At 37.0% G+C, this 8,872-nt stretch overlaps 1 long non-coding RNA gene and 1 pseudogene across 2 annotated transcripts; one reads left to right on the top strand and one right to left on the bottom strand.

Moving 5' to 3' along the window:
• LOC106330585 overlaps nt 1-8,872 on the bottom strand; it is a 23,243-nt pseudogene that overhangs the window by 5,044 nt on the left and 9,327 nt on the right.
• Nucleotides 3,902-5,605, top strand: LOC106333080. 2 transcript variants are annotated; one of them, XR_001268275.1, is made up of 3 exons: nt 3,902-4,062; nt 4,153-4,352; nt 4,825-5,605. It is a non-coding gene; the product is annotated as an uncharacterized LOC106333080 (long non-coding RNA). The 2 variants fall into 2 exon arrangements; XR_001268274.1 differs by having other exon boundaries at nt 4,153-5,197; nt 5,299-5,389.

Below are 8,872 nucleotides of genomic sequence, written 5' to 3'. Positions count from 1 at the left end.
GAATTTTGTAAAATCCCCCAACGGCACTCCAACGGCTATAATATTTCCTCGGAATTCATCGGTTTTTTCCGAGGAACACATTTTTCCTCGGAATTTCCTCGGAATATTCCGATGGATTGATATTTCCTCGGAATTCCGTCGGTATATTCCGAGGAAATTCCGAGGAACCCCAATTTTGTGTTTCCTCGAAATTTCCTCGGAAATTCCTCGGTATATTCCGAGGATTTCATTTTCCGTCGGAATGTCCGTCAGAATACCGCTGTTTTCTTGTAGTGTTTTATGACCAATAGAGAATTAGATGCTAGTAAGCCATCTCTATGACGAATTGAACAAACAATGTTATGACTAAGAGAGAACGTCGACCAACTAATCAAAGGATAAACCAAACCATACCATCTTCATGGCGTTCTTGATTAGCTTTATATCGTCAAGGCTTACGGTACGATGGACCAAACGAAGGGCTTTACTCTTCTTCATTGACAGGAAATCACCTTTGATGGGCGTCTTGGTGTCCTTGAGGAACAACGTCGTAACAAAGAACTCAAAAGCATCAGAAACCGTGTTTAACACCAGCATAACCGCAGTCCAAATAACCTTAATCAACCACCATAACCTGGAACTACTCATTAAACCGGTCGTTAACCGGGATGATGCAGAAGGGAGACTCGGGAGCTCATCAGGGTTCGATGTCTTACGCATACAAGCGAGGACAAGAGACATGATTGACATGCCATCGCCAACCGAATGATGGATTTTTAGAACGGCGACGTTCTCAGCGTCTGAGGTTTTCAAGTTGAGTAGATGAAGCTCCCATAACGGCCTCGAGGTGTCCAAAGGGATCTTCATGAGGTCGGAAACATAATCCTCCAGAAATGCGTCTGCTGTCTCTATGTTTTGTGGTTTGATTTTAGGGACAACAATGTGATCCCTGACGACTACTTTTGTCTGAACCCATCTTTGGTTTTGTCCATTGTTCCCATCGCTCACCTTCATGTAATTATTTTTGAAATTTATAATATAAAACATCAGTCATATGATTTAGATCATTTTGAATTAAATCAGATCTTTATCCTTTTAGAAAAAATAGACAATATTAATACCATTTGGCATGTCTGGTTGATTTTTTTACTACATATTTACATAACTAAACTTTCATGTCATGGACGGTATTTATTCTCTTTTAGTTTAGTTATTTAAAACTTAGAAGATAAATTATGTCTTGTAATGTAAATTTCAATTTTATTCTATTTTAAATATTTAGATTCTTATTTAAATTTTTTATAAAGAAACTGAAGTCTTATGTTGGAATGTCAAATATATTGATCTACGAAAATGATTTTTTTTTATGAAGTTGCAATAATATATTAGCTATCCTATTAGGTTTACATCTGCTATATAGCTCGAGATTGTAATTTTAAAGAAATTTATAATATTTTATGCTTAGTAAAACAGAATTTTTGTTGTAAAACAGATTTTTTTTTTGTGACAAAACAATTAATAAAAAAGAAAACAGATTTTTGTAGAATTTATGTGATGTAAGCGTACGATGTATTGAGTTAACTAGAATATTTTATATTTAAATATAGAATTTATCGGTGCTTTTAATATTTTATAACTTAATTTATAAATATATAAATATAATTATATAAGATTAAAAAATAAATAATATATATATATAATTTATCTCTAGTTGGTTTTTACTTTAAGATAATTTTTAAAAAGAGATAATTGGCTAATTAACCAAAATTGGAATCATAATTGACAAACTACCTCACGCGCCAAAAAATTCATTACCCATGTAATATATTCTCTTTTCCTTTCCGGTTTTACCCCTACACTCATTTCAATGTCTGTCTTTCTCATTCTCTTTCTTCATCTTCTATTTTTTCTCTATCTTCCTTTAATCTCCATCTAAATCATTTTAGTTTTTAACAATGAAAACATATTAAAAAAATTTGTTCATCAGTGGAATTTCATCGGATACTAACAAGAATCTTCTCCGGAAGTACTTCAGCAACTATGGAGAAGTTTTAGAGGTAAAGATGATGCAAAAGAAAGCTTCATGACAAATCCATTAACCGGCGTTCTAGCACCAACCTCAATCGACATCCTCGTCTTCCTCATCCCATCCCATCTTTGTCACCATCCCCAATCTATAAATCTCCTCATTGGACTTATTGAATTAAGAATTGCGGTTTGTTGTAGGTTCTCAGCAATTCAAGAATGTACCACTCATTCTAATTTTTAACTTAGATGTTATATTAAATGTTAGTGCATAACGTTTTTTGTTAGGAAACTATACTTACAAGTAAAATGGTTGTTGCCGATACTTTATTTGTTAGTTGATACATGGTTCGTTAACTGATACATTGTTTGATATACTGTTTGTTAATTGATATATTTTTGATATATTCACCATTATTTAGTATAAAACTTCATTTAATTGACTATGAAGATGATTGAGAATAAATGTCCAGTAAATGTTATATTACATGTTAGTGCATAACTTTTTTATTAGGAAACTATAATTACAAAGTAAAATGGTTGTTGCCGATATTTTATTTGTTAGTTGATACATGGTTCGTTAACTGATACATTGTTTGATATACTGTTTGTTAATTGATATATTTTTGATATATTCACCATTATTTAGTATAAAACTTCATTTAATTGACTATGAAGATGATTGAGAATAAATATCCAGTAAATGTTCATTATTTGGTATCAAATTATATATCCACTAAGAGAATCACATATCAAGTAACAATCCACGTATCAACTAACAAACTATGTTGCAAACAAACATATCAGATAACAAATCATGCATCGGTTACTAAACCATGTATCAGTTAATGAAAATATTTTGTGATATTTTATCAATCATTTTTCAATTAGTATTAATATGTTGGTAAGAACTAATCTCTCATGTATCAGTTAATGATAGCTATTTTGATACATCTTATACAATATTTATCAATTAGTTGTGTATGTTTAACCAAATATGTATCTTCAATGCTGATATAAAATTGAGAATCCGTTTAAACACAAATAATATCATATATCTAATAAAAATAACTACTAACATTTATGTTATCCGAATAAAAAAATAATTTCACAAATTCTTAATCAACCATTGCCTGAGCCAGGTTCACGAAATCATCGTCGCCGGCAAGTCACCCAACCACATCGGAAAGATAAAAACACAACACAAAATTGAAATTGAAAGTGGGTGACTGTGGCTCCACGATCTTTTCTCAGCCATCGAAGTCTTCTTCTTCGTCGCTTCTGTTACATAACACCAAATTTTCTTTATGAAACCATCAATATTGTGATTAAAAATTTAATTTGGACAAAAATTTAAGGTCCTGGTATCAGTGGGAGACGATGAGATTAGTGTTATAGTGGCTGTGTAATCAAAGTAAATTAGAAGTATATATATTTGGTAATAGATTGAGTAAATTAGGATTCACAGTGAATTGATTAAGAATTAATAGAGTTTGGATATGATGTTTGCCTGGCGAAGAAAGAAAAAGATAGAAGAGTATAGCGTAAAGAAGATAAGAGAGAGCAAAGAGTAGGGATATTTTGGAATTAATGATAAGTGCACAGTGTACCAAATAGCGAATGGTAGTTCTCAAATTTTGGCTTTTTGGTGTATAAAGCACCCTAATTTCTCTTTTTAAAAATTAAAAATGGGTCAATACATCATTTTGTTGGGTAAAATCAATCATGATTCTTTATGATACTACTTAAATAGGAAGTAAAGCAGAAAGAAGAGATCATGTGTAATGTTTTATTGATCGAGAAATCATGAATACAATGTATTAGTGTATAAAACCATAGTTCTAATTTTTTTTCCCATATGTCGAACATGAATAGTTGTCAATCCTCTTCTTTTAAGGTTTTGGAGTTTGTTTTATAAGTAGTTATAGTCTAAATCTAGGTTAGATCTTTCCATATCTTGAAATATGAAAATATCTTTCGTTATCTAAAATTTTTCTTGTTTGACCTAGAGGCAAGAGAAAACATGACACAAAGGCCGGAAACGGTTAGCATTAAAAGGTCAGCGTTCTGTTTCACACAGGAGGATTTGCTTCCTTGATTAAATATCTTCAACAATTTACCTTTTATTTTCTGAATTCATGTTTGAAGTTGGAAGATAACTTGTGGTTTTCGGACGATATTGGGGATTATCCAGACAGGGAGCACGACGTTGCTTCTTGGGGATTATCCAGACTGTCATTTTATGAACCATTCGAGAATCCAATGGAAGATGCTTTATTACAAAAGTGTATGACACCAGGAGAGACCAGAGTCTCTTAGATCATTAGACATGGGGCCCATATGATAAGGTGCCCTGAATGGACTCATAGTCTAGGGTTCATAGTGCAATGATATGCGAACTTTTCTTGGTGGCGCATGGCCTAAGTTGGCACTTTGTCTTATAGGCACGGAGACTTGTGGGCAAGTGGTTTTGTATTTGATAGAAGGTATCTGGTCTAGAGGGTGCATGACCTGACTAGCGGGGGGAAGGACTTAGCATTATGTTATATGAGCATATGATGTCATCTTGTTTGTCAGCAAAAAGCCGTGGATTGAGCCAGTAAATAAACTTGTGAACTGCTTTAATGAGTAGTGATCTTAGTCTGGATGATAGTGATCATGTAGATTTGCTTGAGACATCGATGAAGATAACCTTTGGAGTTTATATCATGTAGATTTGCTTGAGACATCGATGAAGATAACCTTTGGAGTTTATATCATGTAGATTTGCTTGAGACATCGATGAAGATAACCTTTGGAGTTTATTTCTATGTTTTATAGGAAGGAAGATTCAACACGAGAGCAGTAGAAGAAGATGTGAAGGAGATTATCCGAGGTGGATAAGATGATTCCGACTTTTCAATTGGGCATTCAGGAGATTCTCTCTTTTCTCTCAGCTTCTCTCCTTGTAAGATGTTATCGTTATGGTTAGCAGATCACGAGCTTACCGTCGATTCAATCTTGAAATTGAATTCTCAACTCTTTTCTGAATTTACTTTCTTTTTCTTGATGGTATTTCTTAGAAGGGAGAAACATCTCATTTTTGTTTTATCATTTATCTGTTAGGATCTTCTTTTCCAATCCCGTTTTCCTTGGATTGTTGAATATGTTCTGCCATAAAACTCCTTCCCCTCTACTTTTCCAGCATACTAAAGTAATTTATATGTTCTTATACCATAGGATTTTAAGTTCTTTGCCGAACTCTGTTTCCATTTTTTTCCTTTTTGATCTCTTGCTTTTATTTCATGTATCCAGGTCAAAAATGGAAGGTATGTACCCTTGTTAGACATAATTTGGTACAAGTGATTCTTGCTCAGCTTTACGGTATGATATGAAGGAATAGACGCCATGTTTTATTGCCATAAATCAGGGAGTATGGTGTTTCGCTTATGGCTATTTTTGTAGTGGTTTGGTAATGCCCATAACAATCCTGATAATTCTTCTACCCACCTGCCTCTTGCTTTTTCCAGGCGCCTTTTGAGTATATTCATCGCCATTTTGTTGGTAGATTATGTTTGTACATTAATTGAGGATGTAGTGGTGTTGCAAAGATAACTTTTATGACCCAATTATTAAAAAAACTTTGAAGGTATATATTGTTGGTGAAATTGGGTCCATTAGTTATAACGATCTCTCATGGAAGCGCTAAACATAGATATGATATTAACAAAGAGAAACTTTCTGATTTGGATGTTTGTCATCTTGCTCAAAGCATCCTCTTCCACCCATTTAGAGAAATAGTTGGATACGACCAGGAAGAAATTTGTTTGCCCCAACGTAATCGGAAGTTGGCCCACTACATCCATGCCCATTTAATAAATGGCACGACGAGGTGGTAGATTTAAGGTTTTCTGGTGAAACCCTAGAGACTTGAGAGACATGAGTCTTAAGTATGCCTTTGGCATTGATCACGATGTTTGGCTTGGTGAAATGCATCTTTTGCCATTGTGAAAGCCACAGTGCATTGTGTTTGGCTAAGAATCAAGCGTATCATGCGAGAACGACACACCTGACTGTTGGGGTCAAAAACGGTCATGACGAAGTTAACATCCAAATCTCCGTAAAAATCAGTATGAACATTTTTTACGAAAGTTACTCTTCGTAAAAAGAATCTTTACGAAGATTTTTGCGGTAAAATCTTGTTTCAATTTCAATCGAACCCCTAAAAACGAAAAACACCGATTGTCCGAAAGCAACAGACAAGTATCCAAATCAGCCACGGACATGGTCAAGTATGGCCATCGTACCACGCACAAGCCAAGCTCGGTCTTTACATAGCGACCGAGCACGCACACAGTTTGGTCGCTACGTAGCGACCCAGCACGTACACGGCTTGAGCACGGTCGCTACGTAGCGACCGAGCACGTACACGGCTTGAGTACGGTAGCTACGTAGCGACCGAGCACGTACGCATCTCAATCGCTACATAGCGACCGGACTCTCCCAAACGTCGATACGACACGAGTCCATGCATTCTCGTCTACTCTTTAATGCTATCTCCCGTAGACCACGGCTTAACCACTCCTTGTTCCTTATCGATCGGAGTCATCAGTCAAACTTTGCGATAAAAACCGCGGGAAGTTTGTTTTTATCGAAGAAACCGTAATAAACGTTTCGAGTCGAAAGACGGCCCAAAAAGACCTAAAACGCGACTCAAAGCCCACTTACGATTTCTTAAGGGAAAGCCCATAAATCCTATGACGGTTCATGATTTGTTTGCAAGACAAGATAAATGTCAAGTTTTCGCGGAAAAATGTCAAGTTTCCGCAGATAATCACGAAGATCGGGAAAAATGGAATATCTCCATTTTTGAGCTATGACGGCTTAAGGGCAGAAGGGGAAAAGCATAAACCGACCTAGGAGGGAGTATATAAGGAGTCCTAGGCGAGAGGCAAAAAGAGGAAGAAAATTCAGCACTTAGAAACTTTAGGCATTACTCTTGACATGTTCTGTTTCTATGACTGGCACTCGATTACTAGACGAACTCGCAAAGGCGGTTCGATCTCTTGTTCTACTCATTCAATCGAACTACGTTCGGCTTAATCCTCGAAAGGGGTACGTAGGCAGCCTTTCATAGGGTTCAGTCCGAAATCAATCAAAACCTTTTATCTTTTTCGTTTGTTGATTATCGAGCTGCGACTCAACTAGGTTTAAGGTTTTTGGTCGTTAGAACTAGGGAACTCGCTGACAGCTCTTGCGGCCGAAGCTTTTAAGTCTTTTGTAATAATTGCAACGCTCTTACGTGGATTCGAAATAAAGATCTATTTTTTTCTAAACTCGTTTTGTTATCTTTTCATATTTTTCGCATCTATTTGGTCACTTGTCGTTGGTTCCGCAGAGATCCGAGACCTCTGAGAAATTAGGGTTTTCCAAGTTTCCTAATTTAAACGGAAATCGACGGTGTGAATTTCGGTTCCCACAGTTTGGCGACTTGTTTGAAGAATCTTATCCCGTGTATACCAAGCCCCAAGACAAGCAGAGTTGAGCTCAATTAGGTTGGAGGTCAGATTTGGTTCCTTCAAACATTCTCAGCAAGTGTAACATAGTTGACAGGTCGATCCAGTTTGGTATCTTTAGTGCAATCTGCAACTAGTAAATCTATAATGGTGTGGTTAGAATAAAACGAGCTCGCGATTTCTCCCTGTAAACAAGAAGGGCAACAATAAAATACATCCAACCTCGTAAAGTTCTTCTTATTACCGAGTTGGAGAAATCTCAGCGCGTAGGGGTTTGACCAAAAGACTTTTTTCCGAAAACTTTTCAGAAAAATAAAACTTGCTCTCCCAAAAAATGCGGAAAAACCCTAGGTTACTCGCAGAAAGAAAAAGAACAGGAAATCGGGTACGCAACCGCCACTGCTGTACTTCTTCCGGATAACATTCCGAGAAACAAAGTTGATTTCCTAAAAATCACTCGAAACCAAAAAATGGTAGTCGGAGACGAAACAAAGTAAAACAACATTTTACGAGACAGCTTTTGTCAATCCGAACTCGAAAACATATTTACGAAATAGCTTTCGTAAAATTAAACTCGACAATGTTTTACGGAACGTCGTTTGCAAAGTGAAAAGAGTCAATATTTTATGATGAGAGTTTTGTAGAAATAAAATTGGCATCATTTACGAAGCGACCGCATCAACGTATCATCAAAACTCGAGTTGGACCAGTTAGCCAAGCTCGGTCGCTACGTAGCGACCGAGCACGAACACGGTTCGGTCGCTACGTAGCGACTGACCTCAAGCCAAGCTCGGTCGCTACGTAGTGACCGAGCTCAAGCCAAGCTCGGTCGCTACGTAGCGACCGAGTAAAAACACGGCTCGGTCGCTACGTAGCGACCGAGCTCAAGCCAAGCTCGGTCGCTATGTAGCGACCGAGCATAAGCCAAGCTCGGTCGCTACGTAGCGACCAAGCATAAGCCAAGCTCAGTCGCTACATAGCGACCTTTCAGGCCTCAGAAAGTTCCTCCTTTGAGTTCTCTTTTGAATCCTCATCGAAATGCTTTTCGTTTCGTCTCAATCGGAGTTTCCGTTGAGATTTTACGACGAAAACAAGTCGGACTCTTCTTCGCTTTCTTCTACTCGCAACGTAGCAACCTGTCAGACCTTCACTCACTAAATAGCAACCTGTCAGGCCTCAGAAAGGTCCTCCTTTGCGTTCTCTTTTGAATCCTCATCGAAACGCTTTTCGTTTTGTCTCAAGCGGAGTTTCCGTTGAGATTTTACGATGAAATCAAGTAGGACTCTTCTTGGTTTGCTTCTACTCGCTACATAGCGACCTGTTAGATCTCCACTCGCTACATAGCGACCTGTCAGGCCTCAGAAAGGTCCTCC

This window comes from Brassica oleracea, chromosome C3 (assembly GCF_000695525.1).
Source record: "Brassica oleracea var. oleracea cultivar TO1000 chromosome C3, BOL, whole genome shotgun sequence".
NCBI classification, from domain to species: Eukaryota; Viridiplantae; Streptophyta; class Magnoliopsida; order Brassicales; family Brassicaceae; genus Brassica; species Brassica oleracea.
The sequence above is the reverse complement of the archived record's forward strand: the minus strand, read 5'-3'. Positions and strand labels throughout refer to the sequence as shown.